Source organism: Lepidochelys olivacea (genome assembly GCF_965140295.1).
Source record: "Lepidochelys olivacea isolate rLepOli2 genome assembly, chromosome: 4".
NCBI classification, from domain to species: domain Eukaryota; kingdom Metazoa; phylum Chordata; order Testudines; family Cheloniidae; genus Lepidochelys; species Lepidochelys olivacea.
In genome coordinates this window covers 65,781,923-65,797,293 of record NC_140414.1, presented here as the reverse complement: position 1 = coordinate 65,797,293, position 15,371 = coordinate 65,781,923, and the positions used below count along the sequence as shown (strand labels likewise).

Genomic DNA, 15,371 nt, shown 5'->3' with positions numbered 1-15,371 from the left:
GAATGTGCATTTGGATGTTTAAAAGCGCGCTGGTGCAGTTTACTGACTTGCTGAGACCGCAGCGAAACCAATATTCCCATTGTTATTACTGCTTGCTGTGCGCTCTACAATATCTGTGAGAGTAAGGGGGAGACGTTTATGGCAGGGTGGGAAGCTGAGGCAAATCCCCTGGCCACTGGTTATGCTCAGCCAGACACCAGGGTGGTTAGAAGAGCACAGCAGGGCGTGCTGCACATCAGAGAAGCTTTGAAAACCAGTTTCATGACTGGCCAGGCTATGGCGTGACAGTTCTGTTTGTTTCTCCTTGATGAAAACCCACCCCCTTGGTTCACGCTACTTCCCTGTAAGCCAACCTCCCTCCCCTCCCTGCTTCGATCACCACTTGCAGAGGCAATAAAGTCATTGTTTCAAATTCATGCATTATTTATTAATTCGTCACACAATGGAGGGATAACTGCCAAGGTAACCCGGGAGGGGTGGGGGAGGAAAGAAGCACCAGGTGGGGTGGTGGAGGAGGGGAGGACGGAAGGACAAGGCCACACTGCACTTCAAAACTTATTGAATGCCAGCTTTCTGTTGCTTGGGCAGTCCTCTGGGGTGGAGTGGTTGGGAGCCTGGAGCCCCACCCCTCCCCACGTTCTTGGACGTCTGGGTGAGTAGGCTATGGAACTTGGGGAGGAGGGGGGTTGGTTACACAGGGGCTGCAGTGGCAGTCTGTGCTCCAGCTGCCTTTTCTGCACCTCAACAATACGCCGGAGCATATGAGTTTGATCCTCCAGTAGCCTCAGCATTGCATCCTGCCTCCTCTCATCATGCTGACGCCACCTCTCCTCTCGCTCATCCCTCCTGTCCTTTTGCTCATCCCTCCTCTCCTCTCACTTGTCCCTCCTCTCCTCATGTTCATTTTGTGCTTTCCTGGACTCTGACATTGTCTCCCTCAATGCATTGTGCTGGGCTCTTTCAGTGTGGGAGGCCTGCATGAGCTCAGAGAACATTTCATCGCGAGTGTGTTTTTTTCGGCTTCTAATCTTTGATAGCCTCTGGGACTATCGTGGAGCAATGAAACATTTGCAGCTGCAGGAGGGAAAAAAGGGAGATTAGTCTTTAAAAAGAGACATTTTAGAGAACAATGGGTAGACTCTTTCATGGTGAATCAAGCTGTTAACATTACATAGCATATGTGCTTTCTTTACAAGGTCACATTTTGCCTCTCATATCGAGGGCCTGCCGGTATGGTGTGAGAGATCACACAGAAAGGGCGGCGGGCAACAGAATTTGGCTTGCAGGCAGAGATGGTAAGCCACAGTCTTTTGGCTTCTTTAACGTTCCTAACATGTGGGAATGGTTTCAAACAGCAGCGCCCTCCTTTCCCATACCAAGCACCCATTGGGTTGGCCCTTTAAAATGGGTTGGCCCTTTAAAAGGAGGGGCTGCAGTTTTCAGGTTAACATGCAGCACAAACCCAACTAACCCCCCCCCCCACACACACACACACAATTCTCTGGAATGATCTCTTCACCCCCCCTCCCCCCACCGCGTGGCTAACAGCGGGGATGATTTCTGTTCAGCCACAGGCAAACAGCCCAGCAGGAACAGCCACCTCTGAATGTTCCCTTAATAAAATTCCCCTATTTCAACCAGATGACCATGAATGATATCACTCTGCTGAGGATAACACAGAGAGATAAAGAATGGATGTTGCTTGAATGCCAGCAAACACCGGGACCATACGCTGCCATGCTTTGTTATGCAATGATTTCAGACTACGTGTTGCTGGCCTGCCATGGTAAAGTGTCCTACCATGGAGGATGGAATAAGGCTGCCCTCCCCAGAAACCTTTTGCAAAGGCTTTGGGAGTACATCCAGGAGAGCTTCATTGAGATGTCCCTGGAGGATTTCCGCTACATCCCCATACAAGTTAACAGACTTTTCCAGTAGCTGTACTGGCCACAAATGCATCCCAAGTCTTCAGGGCAAATTAATCATTAAACACGCTTGCTTTTAAACTGGGTATTATATTTACAAAGGTGCACTCACCAGAGGTCCCTTCTCCGCCTTCTAGGTCCGGGAGCCAGCCTTCGGTGGGTTGGGAGGGTACTAGATCCAGGGTGAGAAACAGTTCCTGGCTGTCAGGGAAAACAGTTTCTCCGCTTGCTTGCTGTGCTTCAAACTCCTCATCATCATCTTCCTTATCCCCAAAATCCGCATCCCAGGTGCGTGAGAGTCCATTGACGGAGTCCATGTACAGGGCTGGGGTAGTTGTAGGGGCACCCCCTAAAATGGCATGTAGCTCATCATAGAAGCGGCATGTCTGGGACTCTGACCCGGAGAGGCTGTTTGCCTCTCTGGTTCTTTGGTAGGCTTGCCTGAGCTCCTTAAGTTTCACGCAGCACTGCTGCAGTCCCTATTATAGCCTCTGTCCTTCATGCCCTTGGAGATTTTTTCAAATATTTTGGCATTTCATTTTTTCGAACGTAGTTCTGATAGCACAGATTCATCTCCCCATACAGCGATCAGATCCAGTACCTCCTGTTTGGTCCATGCTGGAGCTTTTTTGAGATTCTGGGACTGCATGGTCACCTCTGCTGATGAGCTCTGCATGGTCACCTGGGCTGAAGAGCTCTGTATGTTCACCTGTGCTGATCAGCTTGCCACGCTGAGTTGAGAGTGCTGTCCAGAGCGGTCAAAATGGAGCACTCTGGGATAGCTCCCGGAGGCCAACACTGTCGAATTGCATCCACACTACCCCAAACTGGACCCAGCAAGGTCGATTTCAGCATTAATCCACTCGTCGGGGAGGAGTACAGAAACCGGTTTTAAGAGCCCTTAAAGTTGGAAAAAATGGCTTCGTAGTGTGCAGGGCTAAACCGATCTATGCTGCTAAATCCGACCTAAACTCGTAGTGTAGACCAGGGCTTTGTCTCCCTCTTCTGCCACAACTAAAGTGTCATGGAAATCAATGTCTCCACAAAACAGCATGTTTTGCCACAATGAAAGTGTGAACAGCTCTAATGAATACCCAACTATCATGAGATTATTCAGCGGTAATGAATAGCAGGATGCCACAAACAGCAAAAGAATCAAATTAGAGTTGTTAAATTTTGACTATATTCACAAATCTTCCTTTTTATTATTCAACAAGCACCCAGGGCTGTCCTTAGGCATACGCAGCATACAAGGCTGCATAGGGCACCCGAAAATTTAGGTTCCTTCCTGCAGGCTCCCACAGCTGGCTGCTGCAGACTGGTGAATCTTCCTCTGGAGGGGATCTAGTACTTAAAAGTGAAAAGGCCTTCCAGCCTGCCAGACCTATTAGCACAACATTGAAACTGTTAAAGAGCCATTCAATTGGTAATGAGGCCATTTAACAGGCATTTGCCAACCCCCAGGTATATACTGTCAGTTTCTGAATTTATTGACAAAACCAGTTGTGCAATATTGTAATATTTACTCAGAACATGTTAGTCTACAGGACCTTAGTTTAAAATTAGCTTTAAAAATATTTCATTAGTGTGTTGCTGAAGATTATAAAATCACATCTCTAAAAAATACTTGCATAGATTTTAAGATGCACAGTCTGAGTAAAAAGAAAAGGAGTACTTGTGGCACCTTAGAGACTAACCAATTTATTTGAGCATGAGCTTTCGTGAGCTACATGCATCCGATGAAGTGAGCTGTAGCTCACGAAAGCTCATGCTCAAATAAATTGGTTAGTCTCTAAGGTGCCACAAGTACTCCTTTTCTTTTTGCGAATACAGACTAACACGGCTGTTACTCTGAAAACAGTCTGAGTATTCATCTTTAGTCTTAGATGCTTGGATCTTCAGACATATAGTTTTTTAAATAAATCCTTCAAAAGACCCACCCCTTTCTAAAATACACATGCGAGACCAAGCTGCTGTCGGGCATAGGGGCACCAGTTTAATAATACTGCATAGGGCCCCATAAATCCTAAGGATGGTCTGCCAGCACCAAACCACTATTTCTGATGCATCCGATGCATCAGATGAAGTGAGCTGTAGCTCACGAAAGCTTATGCTCAAATAAATTGGTTAGTCTCTATGGTGCCACAAGTACTCCTTTTCTTTTTGCGAATACAGACTAACACGGCTGCTACTCTGAAACCTATTTCCCATCTGTAATTACTAAAATAATTCTAAATGGGAAAAGAACCCTGGTTTTGAGCTGGGCTCATGTAGATTGGGTACGGGATGGGAGACTCTATCCTGGGAAGCAGTGACGCTGAAAAAGATGTGGGGCTGAGGGTGGATAATCAGCTGATTATGAACTCCCAGTGAGATGCTGTGGCCAAAAGCGCTAATGAGATCCTGGGATGCATAAACAGGGGAATCTCAATAAGAAATAGAGAGGTTATTTTACCTCTGTGTTTGGCACTGGTGCAACTGTTGCTGGAATATTGTGTCCAGTTCTGGGACCCACAATTTAAGAAGGATATTGAGAGATTGGAGAGGGTTCAGACAAGAGCCATGAGAATGATTAAAAAACAAACCTAACAGTGATAGGCTCAAGGAGCTCAATCTATTAAGCTTAACAAGGAGAAGATTAAGGAGTGACTTGATAACAGTCTATTTATATCTATATGGATATGCCGTTTTGAGTACTATGACATTTTGGGGATCATCAGACGAGTAAGGGGTTCTGTCACCACTTGCCTTCCAATTTTGGGTGCCTTAATGCTGTGCTGCTGTGGCTCAGAGCTCTGACACCAGTAGCCAGCCTACAAGCATAAAGGTCTTAACCTTGGCTTCCAGCAGCCTAGTTATTCCTTGAAGAGTGATTTAAGCAGCCCTCTCCAATCAAGGGTATCCCCAAATCCCTCTCCCCAAGTTCTTAGTACCAGACACTTGAACTTTTCCTCACCTCAGAAGGAGTGAAACCTGCCTCCAATCATCAGTTCACTTTGACACACACTTCACACAGGTTGCACACCAGAGACCTGCTTGCGGTAGAAATAAACGTTTATTTAATAGAAAAATCATAGATTCCAAGGTGGAATAGTGAGGCAAAGCAACGACATAAAAGTTACACAGAAAATAAACATAAAGACTCTTGGGCTTTACACTTCTATATTAGTTAAATTCTGTTTTCTAATACAAGTTACCTATTGCCTCTGAACAGTTTCTGAGAGGACCCTCTGTCCTAGAGGGGATTCAGCCTTTCACAGACAGCACCCTGCTTCAGTGCTGGCCCTCATTTCTGGACAGTCTTTACTTCAAACCCTCTTTCCTTTTAGCAGGGTTTGCAGGTTTTCCCCACCTGCCACTTTCTCTCAGTTGGGTAATTCATGTCTACACAGCGTGGTGGGAACTCCTTCCTTCCTTAATTTTCAAAGACTAGCATTTTCTTTTTAGTTTCAACTTTTTTCCATACACTTCAGTGGTCCCCTGTCTTCCCCTAGGTTGTACAATGCTAGGCTTGCAATTAGTTTCATGTGAATAACTAGCCTGGGAGGTGACCCTCCCTGATTACTTCACCCATTGTGAGGTGATGCTGCAGTTGCACCCTACTTACAATTACAATGTTCTACACACATATTCATAACCATCACCTCCTAATGACCATTAAGTTCAGAACATTACAAGCTTTCATAAAAGACCTTACCAGATATATACATAGACACAATAACATTGTATAAACTGGTTGATTCAGATGTTTATATTGAGGGGTTGAGGCACCCTGTTCTCCTCATGGGGAGTCTGGACCCTGATTGTCACAATGGGGAACAAATATTTAATAATGGGCTTGTCTGTCTAGCAGAGAAAGGTATGACATGATCCAAAGACTGAAGTTGAAGCTAGACATATTCAGACTGGAAATAAGGCATTAATTCTTAATGTGAGAGTATTTAACCACTGGAACAATTTACCCATGGTTGTGAAGGATTCTTTACCACTGACAATTTTTAAATCCAGATTGGATATTTTTCTCATAGACTCATAGACTTTGTCAGAAGGGACCATTATGATCATCTAATCTGACCTTCTGCACAACGCAGGCCACAGAATCTCATCCACCCACTCCTGCAAACCTCTCACCTATGTCTGAGCTATTTAAATCCTCAAATCATGGTTTAAAGACTTCAAGGTGCAGAGAATCCTCCAGCAAGTGACCCATAGGAAATACCTCAGGAATTATTTTTGGGGCTCTCTATGCTCTGTATTATATAGGAGGTCAGACTAGATGATCACAGTGGTCTCTGCTGGCCTTGGAATATATGAATCTGTAGCAACAGTAGTGAGGAATGCCTTTTTGTCCCACATCTAGCTAGTAATTAGCCAGGAAGTTGCACCCATTCTTTTTGGATGAGGGCACTGTAATCTATGCTTTAGTCACCTCCAGGCTGGACTACTGCTACTGTCTCTCCCTAGAGGCTCTTGAAGAGACTCACTCAGATCCCAACAGCCTGTCTTCTGAGCAAGAAATAATTATAACCCATTATATCAGTGCTCTGGGACTTCTGCTGGCTCCCCATCCATTGAAACCAAAACCATTTCAAAGTGCTGGTCACCACCTACAAGACACTAGGAGAGCTGTGGGTGTTCAGCACCTTTGAAAATAGGACGCCAGAGTGTCTAAATCTGGTGCCCAAAAACTGAAGCACTCAAAATTAGAAGTGATCTTTGAATAAAGGCCCAAGGCTGCACAGAAAGTCAGAAGCAAATCTTCTGACTCCTAAACTGCATTCTTTACTTCATACCAAATGCAAAATGACATGCACTGCAATGCAGGCACACTGTACTGCATGACTTGTTTGTTCATCAGGAAGGAATGCCTATGATATGTTTCTCCATGGAAGAGACTTATATATGTTTGACTTGATGATAGAGAATGAGCTGTGTGCAAAAATATAAAAAGAGGAACAACTGCAAGGCTTGCGATTATTATTGGGGCAATATTCCAGATCGCCCATTGAGTTTGGTGCTTTAGACATAGGAACGAGTGTAGTGCTTTCTTCTAACCTGGTCAAGTCACAGCCAAGGCTCTCACCACCAGAGCTACTCAGAAAATGTCTGGAACAACTGAAACAAATAACTGTTGCACTTGACTTACTGGTAATTTTGACCTACTAGAAGGCATTACCTCTAGAAAATCTACTAATTTTGCTTTAATTTTGCCCAGATTCACTGTCACATTGTATAATATCTTCACAGTTCCCTTATAATCACTGTTCTGCTCTCTGCCCATTTTGTTTGTTTTTCTTACCATTTCCTGAGAGTTTTGAAATAAATATTTAGAAATAAGGTAACAAAGTGCCCAAAACAGGATTTTCTGCTTCAGAGAACTGGGATGAAAACTGTGTGCAGCTATACAAAAGAAAAATTAACATACCCTTTACAAACTGTTATACAAAATAGCAAACATGTAGTTCTTCCTTGGCCAATAAGTAAGCTGCTTTGCATAAATTACAGAGATGCATTACGGAGTCTGGGATAAAAATACCAAAAGAAGAAAATACTTTAAGGAGGCAAACAATCACATCTTACAGTATATATGAAGTACAGGACTGCAGCTTTCCCTCTGGACTTTTTAAAAAAACTCTATTAAATTATACTTCAACTCTAGTTTCAAGAAGGTATTTTTAGAAGCAATTACACTAAGAGGTTTAAGCTTCATAGAAACTAATCTATGAGAATCTCTTAGTCTGAAGCACCTCAGATAGCTGAGTAAAGCAACTGATCTTTGAAATGAAAGGGAAATAAATCTGTGTATTGGAAAAAAGTGTGGCCTATAACTAGAGATGAAGAAAGCCATTACAGAAATGCTGGTGAATTTGCATGTATAGACACACGCTATGTGGAGAGTATGACGGGCATTTATATTTCCTTGTGCTCTTCTTATTGGCCATTAACGGTTGGATGGGACAAACTATCTATCATCTATCTGAGGAGTTCAGTTTAATTTAAGACATATTTTCCCTTAGGGGTTACTCTCCTCCATCTCATGGTCTTTCCCATGATTTCCCAGCGGGCACTTTATGTTGTAGCAATAAGTAAGGGTGGGAAAAATTAAATGCTATGCTTAAAAAAAGTTAAAAATCATTACAAAGATTTTTCCCTATGCTTTACAATTAAACCCTTACATTTAGGCAGAAAGTTTAATAATTATGGACTTTGGATGGCAGACTCTAGGGACTCGATTAATCATTCCCCTCCTCCTTACGTAATTATTTGGACTGATAAGAAGGAAAAAGTGGACTCTGTAAGTGCAAACTATTATCAATAAATCATTGTCTCAGTGAATTTACTTCTTATGAAAAAAAGTATATATTTTATCATAACATCTGAGCAGCAAACTTTCCATTAACCAATGTTAAAAATTAACTTAGGTATGTTTTGTATTTTGATTTGAAGTTCACTTTTTCTTTCCTTCTGTAGTACGCTCGCTCTCTTTCTTTCTCTGCTTCTTTTTCAGGATCTGTGTTTTCCTTCAGACCTTTTATAATGTTGAGTAATTTATAGTTTTATTTTTTCATCCTTCTGTCATGCTGAGAAGACTTTTTTCTCTTTAGCAGCTCATTTTTCCTTTTGGAGTAAGTCAGTCTCTTTCTCTCATATTCATTTGTTTTATCTCTGTATCTTTTATTTCCTCATTCTAGCTTTCTTATTTTTCCTTTAGCCAAGTCTGTCCCTTCTCTGTTAAATACTTCCCTCAAACACCTTCCCTGCTTCTTCCTTCATTCTCCCTCCAACCATCTGTCCTCCTCTCTGCATGTTCCTCCAGTCCCTCCTTCCTCTAACATGTTCCTTTGTGTTTCTTTTTCACCCTTTCCTTCCAAACCCTTACAACACTTCCATAGGACCTGGCCGATCAGGCTTCCCCTGCTCCTATCAGTAGGGTGGCAATCAGCCTGCAGAATCCCTTCTAGTGCCCATATGCTGTGTAGATTACTGAGGAGTACTCATTCCTTCACATTTTCCTGTGATTCTCAGGAGGAAGTGGACGTCACCACCACTCCCTGATGAGAAGAGCTTATCTGCATTAAGGACGGGGAGCTTCAGTCTCAACTGCTAAAGGTCTGAAAAAGTGCTACTATGTACGAGACTGTTTTGCTGGGATCCTAGCACCCAGGGAGATCTAAACTACAGTGGCTTTGAGTCATTAAGTTTGGATCCAGATTGATTTTCAGAGGTTTTGAGAGCTGAAGTTTTTCAGCCAGGTGAGGGGGATTAGCAGAAGACTCCTTGAAGTCCATTAGAGATCTCACTAGGCAGATCAAATCTAATTGGGAAGCACTTATGATACCTACAGTAATGGACACTACAGAAAACCCTAAAAGAAAGATTTCTGAAGCTCATTAGCCTGGAAACAGAACTAAATTAAATATTGCTGGGGAGCCTCATATGAGAGCATGTATAGTTTAGCAGCTGAGAATCTAAAGTACTAGGAGAAGTGACCCACCCTATTATGATAGTCCCCAAATAATTTTAAAGGCAGTCTGTTTTTAAGAAAGTGTCTATTTTACCTGAGATAAATACAGATATTTTCTCTTGCCCATTTGTATGTGAACAGGTGTGTACACTGTGTGGGGTCATTTTCATGTGTACGCATTTTTACCTTGGCCAACTGCTTTCAGATCCAGGTTAGAACAAGCATTAACACAAACTTGTGTAATTAACTTAGGTTTGAGGTTTTGCGTTGCGGGTTTCTTTAAAAGCAAGAGTTGAGTTTCACATGTTTACAGGCCTTGTTCTGAACAAAGCATGCAAGGATTTAATGGGCCACATGCTGCATCTTTAGTACGAGGAGCCGATAAATATATTAAAATTTAAAGTGTGGGGTTTTGTGGAGCTGCACTTTTCTGATGGCCAGGTTATATTACCCTATGGTGTTGAAGAGCAGTAATGAAGTATTACATTTTTGGTCTTCTTTGATCATGAGTCTCCTTCCTCAGGATGATGGCCTGTTGAAAGCCTTGCACTTCTATTCTAAAGTACTTATATGGGCCCATCACTATGACCTTGAGCACCTCACAGTCTTTAATGTATTTGTATGACAGGTTGGGCCCCTTGGGATGCCACCTGACAAGCTGAGAGACCACTGAGTCCACCTGTTATGCCAGCCTGGGATCCTTTTTACCTGTCTTGCTGAGCCAGGCCATTAAGCCTCCTCCAGCAAACACACAGGCAGGGCCACACGCAGCTGCAGACCAAAACAGACACTGAGATCAGTTCTGGGACGGCTCAGCTTAAGGGATTTGTCCCAACACTCAGATGTCCACCTCCCTTGGAGTGCAGACCCAAAGGTATATTATGAAATCCACCTCCTCCCTCAATGTGGAGGAAGATATGCACAACTTCTCCACCCACCTCGCAATTTGAAGTTACAGAAACAGGGTTTAAGAAGAAACAAAACAAATTTTATTAACTATAAAAGGCAGATTTTAAGTGCTTAAAGGGGTAGCAAACAGAACAAAGCAGATTACTAAGCAAATAAAACCAAACATGCAAACTAAGCTTGTTTCACTTAAGGAATTGGTTACAAATAGTAATTTCTCAACCTAGATATTGTTGCAAGCAGATTACAGAAAGTCTTGAAAGGCAGATACGCTAGTCTCCAGCTTGAAACCTCAGTTAGTATTACTCACAAGCTGGACACCCTTCCACCCTTTTTTGGGCTCAATCATTCTTTCCCTCCCCCCCCCCATTCAGTTCTTGCTTCCAGCTCTTTTTCAGTGTCTCTTAGGGTGGAAAGGCAGAGGAGGACCATGATGATGTCACTCCCCTGCCTTATATAGCTCTTGTGTAAGGCAGGAACCCTTTGTCTTCTAGTGGAAAACCACTGGCATTCCAAAAGGGGAGGAGAGGTATCCAGCACCAGGTGACTCAGACCCATGTCTCTGCAGGGCTGTGGCAGCCATTGCTCATAGGCTGTCTCCAGCATCCACAGGAAGACTAAGCCCTTTCGCAGTCCATGGTCTCTGCTAATGGCCCATTAGCCCTGTCTGGCTTTTCCAGTGTTGCACCTGAAGAGCTCGTTGGGGTTGACACCCAAAGTAACACATTTGAAATACAGATACATAGTTAATATTCCTAACTTCAGATACAGAAATGATACAGGCATAGAAATTGAATAATCACATTCAGTAAATCATAACCTTTCCAATGATACCGTACATGAGCCATCTTGCATAAAGTATATCTCAGTTATGTCATATTCATATCATAAGCATATTTTCATAAAGAATATGGAGTGAAATGTCACAGTATTTATCCTCACAAACCTCCATGAGGTAGCAATATGCTATTATCTCCATTTTATGGATAGGGAAGGGAGGCACAGAGAGGCTCAGTGACTTGTCCATGGTCCTACACGAAGTCTGTGGGGAAGCAGGAAATTGAATCCCAATCCCCTAAATTCTACATGAACACCCTAATCACTGAACCATCTGTCCTCATGTCACATTGACCTTGACTATAAACGGGGTAAAATTCAAGTTTTAATACAGTGCCTGCATTTTTCTGTTTAAAAATGTCAATACATGCAATGGAACTTGTCAAAACATTTAGTTCAAAAACAGACGAAATGTGGCCTGTTTTCAAAAAACAAATATTTTAGTTTCTTCGCTGGTTTTTGGTTGTTTGTTTGTTTTGTTTTTGTTTTTTTTAAATTAAGCTTTTGAAAAACCAAAAGTAATCTGAAAACTGAATAATTTGTTGGGTTTTTTTGGGGGTGAAAACAAAAATCTTTCCATCTTTTGACATTTTTTGTGCAAAATACTTATCACTTTCCAACCAGCTTTAATGTAATAATATTTTGTGCTTACACTGCATTTCATCTGACAGTCTCCAAAGGCTCTATAACATTTACCCACCTTTATTAACCTCATTTCACAGAGGAAAAATTGAGGCCCAGATAGGTTAAAATGACTTGCCCACACTCACACAGCGAATCAGAATGAGAGTTGGAGCTGGATTAATGAGGTCCCCTGTGACCTCACTGCCATGTGCCCCTCCCTCCTTTGAGTAACAGCATCCAGGGCCATCCACACAAGTGCTGCCAGCGGGCTGATGGGTGGTTCAGCACCATTCCCCTTTAGACAGGCTAAGCCTCCCCCTTTCCACACTGCCCACTTTTGTTCACAACATAAAAGGGTAGAAGCTTTTAGATGAAAGCTCAGATTATGATTTTATCATGTGATTCCAGGAACTGGGACCCGAGGCATGGCCCACAGTACCTATGCTTTCATCTAACCCTGGGTAGGGGATCCTGGTCTTGTGAAGCCCAGTCCCTTGTTCTAAATAATTGTTCTAGTTAAATAATGCCTAAATATTGTGGTGCTGGTTGCAGACAGCAGACAGCTTTACTGTGTTTTTCACATTCATTGACTTTCAGACCGTGCACAATTTCACTGCACATCCACACATCACTGAACTAATAGTTATATATTTTGGATTAAGTCTAAATACTTAGAGTTTCTATCTTTCAAGGTCTTTCAGGTTATATCCTGTTATCTTTGTCTGTGTGCTAAACAGATTTAAAGTCTCTGGACCATCCCTTAAGAGTCTAACAATAGGATTAGAAAGACCATTTGTAGGGTTGTACATAAAATACGCATCAGAAAGATTAGTGTGGGCTAGCCATTGCAATGTATGGTGAAACTATCAAACTATGCATTATTTTCCAAAGGCTTTTTATAAATATAAACCTTACACGCTTTTAATCCATTCCTTTAAAGATTATATGCACTGAAATAGCCATTTTTCTATTGTGGCAAATGAGCATAAAGCATAAGAGACTTTTCTGTACATATTGTATACAAATTATACATGTTGATGTATAAATCAAAACAAATGATAAGTGAATACATAATACAGTGAAAAAACAGATATACAATATTTAAAACAGAGTGTAAAGGTTCCTTGTTATACCACCCATTTGCAGGGTGGTCATTACAAAACAGAAGGAACACATTTTAATATTTCATGTAAATATCACCCTGTGCTAAACAACCTTCCACATTAAAAAGGTTTAACTATTCTAGATCCACCCTTCCTTGAATACGAGTAAAGCACCTACAGATAGAGAAAACGTGCAAAGTGTAAATTGCCTCATCAAAGCTAATTTTTACAAACTGCCTGCTTGAGTTATTTTTTGCTTTCCAACATGCAGTTTTAACAGGAGTGCGGAGCCAGTTTTTGACAAGACGTAAAATATCTGATATGACCCATTAAACAGAATGAAAAGATTGGTAAGTACCTACCTTGTCCTCATTTTCTTTGGGTTCAGCTCTTGTACCTTTTTCAGTCTTGCAGCACTCCCATGATGCTGGCAGACCCACAGCACAGACCTGACTGATACATTGTGACAAACTCTCAGCCTCCCTTCTGTTTAGCGTCAATGTAGATTGCTCGACTTTGTGTGTTTATTTCCAGACAGAGGCGTTATTGTGAGAATAAAGAACCAACATGAGAAACGATGGATCTTGTTAAGGCACACTGTGTTCTTCCAACATGTCAAAGAGAATTTGTCTATTCACCAACTACCGGCTTTGGCTGTAGGTCACTAGGGTGCTAATGCCAAGCAAGGCTAAAGGCCTTGATAGGATTTAGGGGTAATCTTAGGAAGAAAGAGTGAGAACAGATATTATTAGCATTTGGGTAGGCAATTGCTAATCCAGCAATAATACAATCTGGGTGGAACAGAAGACAGTACAAAACTGATTAACCATTTCACTCACAAATACAAATGAAAGAGGTTTCTGCCAAGTGGAGGGTGGGGAAACCCGGTGGACCAGTTTATATTCCATCTTAGTCCCGCAGCCCACCGGTGATATAGGCTGGCGGCTCCTCCATAGAGCCATGAGCATGGGCGTGTACTTGGAGCGGTTCACCTCTGTCCCTGAAGCCTGTCCCTTTGGTGGCACGAGGGAGACCCTGGCGCACGCATATCTTCAGTGCGCCAGGCTGCAGCCCCTTTTCTGGCTCCTCCAGAACCTCTTATTGAGGTTCTGGCTCCACTTTTCCCCGCACTTGTTTATTTATGCACACCCGATTCGAAGCCCACAAAGTCGCGGGACCACCTCGTCAATCTCCTCCTAGCCATGGCCAAGGTGGCCATTTGTAACACCCGGGAGAAGAGGTTGGCAGGGGGGCAGCCTGCGACTGTGAGGCTGTTTTTCGCTCCTTTATCTGTTCACGCATCCAGGCAGAGTTCCCCTGGGCAGCGGCTGCTGGCTCTCTCGACGTCTTCGAGGAGCAGTGGGCACTGTCTGGGGTTCTCTGCTTGGTGTCCCCTTCAGGTTCCCTACTTGTGGCCTTTTGACCCCCACGACTTTCCGTTATTGCATTTGTTGTCCCCCACACTCAGTTGGGTTCCGGGTTTAGTAGCCCTTCCCTAGGCTGGGGGAGGGGCTTTTAGCAGCAGCTTTTAGCACATCCCAGTGCTCAAAAGAACCACTCTCTTATATCCTTCTGGTCGGACTCCGTCACAATACATATTCCATGTTTTCCTCTCTCTCTAGGCATTTCCGTGTGTAGTTTTTCTAGCTCTAACACTATTTATCTCAATGGTAAGACTAAATCCTGTTCTTATTACAGGTAAGCAAGCAGCAAGAAAACACAAGAGTAAACCAGCCATGCTCAGCATATCTCCCAAATCCTAGTCCATACATTGCTCTGCAAAAAAAAGTCAACTAAACTGCATTTCATGGATTATTATTCATCAGTTATTTTGCAGTAATGCTGAAAGGGCCTGGTGACGACTGGAGCCCAATTGTGTTATATTCTGTTCACACACAGCAAGACACAGTCTCTTCCCTGAAACGCTTACAATCTAATCATACATTCCACTGTGATAGCAGCATTGAAAGGTCAGTTCTGATCAGGTGGTTATAATTGTTTCAAACACTGTACCGAATAGACTTAACTAGATCTGTAGGAACCTTCTGCTCCCACACAATCACACTTCTATATTTGCTATAGCTGTAATTTAAAACAGGCTTATACTTCCTGAAAAATGGATGTGTTGATCTATGAAGTAACGTTTGTCTTCACTTGTAAGACAGGGAGATGGGAACATAACATTTATGATTCTACTGCTATTGAGTTATCACTGCTCACTATCCTCATGAAGATAAGTGTCAGAACAAAGATCAGCTGTCATGGATTCCTCACAGATGCCAAGAACAGAAAAAAAAAATAAAAATCAGAGTTTAAAGACAGAAAGCCCATATCACTGAAAATAATGCGTGAACTGCTTAAGGATTTCCTGATTGTATGTCTGAATGAGCAGAAATCATTCCAAAACTTCAGTTATTCAGGCCAAGGGAAAGATCTGAAAATGACATATGGTCAAGTGTTGACCCAATAGGTCTGGCTAGACTCAAGGCTAAATTTAAGCCTATAATGTTG

At 42.6% G+C, this 15,371-nt stretch overlaps 1 long non-coding RNA gene across 2 annotated transcripts; it reads left to right on the top strand.

The window, feature by feature from the left end:
- The first annotated feature begins 8,187 nt into the window (after window positions 1-8,187).
- Window positions 8,188-15,139, top strand: LOC311519198. 2 transcript variants are annotated; one of them, XR_014711220.1, is made up of 4 exons: window positions 8,188-8,220; window positions 8,952-9,035; window positions 13,132-13,210; window positions 14,559-15,139. It is a non-coding gene; the product is annotated as an uncharacterized lncRNA (long non-coding RNA). The 2 variants fall into 2 exon arrangements; XR_014711221.1 differs by lacking the exon at window positions 8,188-8,220 and adding an exon at window positions 8,465-8,551.
- Window positions 15,140-15,371: the final 232 nt, after the last annotated feature.